Here is a 2,188-nt window from a genome sequence, read left to right as displayed (position 1 = left end):
GGTCAAGGGTACATACCTCAGGTTGCAGGCTCAATCCCTGCCCCAGTTGGGGCACATGCGAGAGGCAACCAATCAATGTGTCTCTCTCACATTGATGTTTCTCTCTCTGTGTCTCTCACCCTCCCTTCCACTCTTTCTAAAAACCAATGGAAAAATATCCTCGGGTGAGGATTAACAACAGCAAAAAAAGAATAATCATCAAACCAAACTTGTTTTTTGTGAGTTGTGTGCTCTTTAAGTCATTCATAAGCATTTTTCTCTGCCACATTTTATCAATTAGAACATATTTTCTGGGTGCCTAGCTTTGTGCTTTTCACTTATGGGCACCAAGTAAGAAGAGGAGAGGACAGGAGAGAACAGGGAGTGGGGGGTTAAAGTGATACTGAGCCAGAACAGCCTTGAACACAGTAATCCTTTCCTTTGCTACTGGGTACAGAACAGGGATCAGCTGGGGCTTTGACCTTCGGAGCCAGATAGGACTACAAAGAGAATATCCTAGGCTCAGTTGAATTAATCTAGTTATCTTGTGTCCTCCTTTCCACAAAATACTGACTTCTGCGCATGGGCCACGAAGTTTCAATCATACTCTATGTGCGCACTGCACATGGTATTTTGTGGAAGAGCCACACTAGAGGGACCAAAGAGCTGCATGTGGCTCGCGAGCCGCGGTTTGCCAACCACGGTACTAGAGTGTCCTAGAATTTGACTAGTACAGAGAGAACTCTTCCTAGTTGGGAGATTGCCAAAATGGGATTAGGGGACGGGAAGCACCCAGGCTGAAAGCTGCCCTTTGCTAAATAACAGGGTCAGTGCAACCCCTAATTTTACAGAAGAGGAAACTGAGTTGCAGAGAGAGGAAATAACTTTCATGCAGAGAGTTGGTGACAAAGGTAGAACTAGAACCTGGATCTTATGGGCCCTTTCCACTGTAATGTACTGTGTGTAAAGGACAGAGAGAGTGGCCCAGGAAGATGCTATAAAGAACGTGAGATTTGATGAGCATGTTGAAGGTGGGCAGGGCCAGAAGAGGCAGAGAGGGCAACGGAGGACATTCCAGTTAGGGGAAAACAAATGTGGCATGACACCAGTGCAGTCAGAAGATGGGTCTGGAGGAAATCATCAAGGTCAAGTATGGCTTCTCAGTGTGGGCTATACAGACTCTTAAGGGTACAAAACTGTTCCAAGAGGTGCAAAAAAACAGAATACTTAATAGCACACTTCCTAGATTACAGATTTGATTCAATAGTGAGTTCTTCAAAGCATTGTTTTTCTATTAATTTGCATATCTCCCTGATTAGCCAATGGGAAGGGTAGCGGTCATATGCCAATTACCATGTTTCTCTTTTATTAGATAGGATACTAGAGGCCTGGTGCACAGAATTCATGCACGGGAGGGGTGTGTGTCCCACAGCCCAGCCTGCGCCCTTTCCAATCTGGGGCCCCTTGAGGGATGTCGGACAGCCCGTTTAGGCCTGATCCCAACAGTGGATGAGGCCTAAACAGGCAGTTGGACATCCCTCTCACAATCCAGGAATGCTGGCTCCCAACCACTTGCCTGCCTGCCTGATTGCTGCTAACCACTCTGCCTGCCTGCCTGATTGCCCCTAATCACTCTGCCTGCCTGCCTGATTGCCCCTAACCATTCACCTGCCTGCCTGATTGTCCCTAACCACTCTACCTGCCTGCCTGATCTCCCCTAACTGTCTCTGTCTCGGCTCCTGCCACGCAGCTTCGTCCCGAATGATGTCCGGAAGGTTGTTTGGCTGTCCGGTCTAATTAGCATATTAGGCTTTTATTATTATAGATAAGCACAGATAAAAAAAATAAAACTGAGACCTCAAAACAATTTCAAGTTTGTTGCAGGGCCCTGTGGGCTGTCCCAAGACTCCCACCCCAGTCTCATTCTGAGGGAGTATCACTCATCTCTAGACATTTGGCTTTTTATTTGTTTTTCCTGCCAGTACTAGGGACCTCAAGTTCTAATAACAGCTCTTTCCTTTGGTAAACAGCTTCTCCTCGGCCCAGTCACAGTAAACTGCTTGAGTCTCCCACCAGGCACATGACCCAAGTCAGGGCAATGGTCTCCCGCTCCTTCTCGCATTGATTGTGACAGAGAAAGCTCATGTGACCCTAGCCTAACCAATGAGAGTACTTCCCTGAGATTTTAAAAAAAATCATTAATGGAGAC

The sequence above is a fragment of the Myotis davidii genome, unplaced genomic scaffold (assembly GCF_000327345.1).
Source record: "Myotis davidii unplaced genomic scaffold, ASM32734v1 scaffold237, whole genome shotgun sequence".
Taxonomy (NCBI): domain Eukaryota; kingdom Metazoa; phylum Chordata; class Mammalia; order Chiroptera; family Vespertilionidae; genus Myotis; species Myotis davidii.
Note: the sequence above shows the minus strand (reverse complement) of the source record.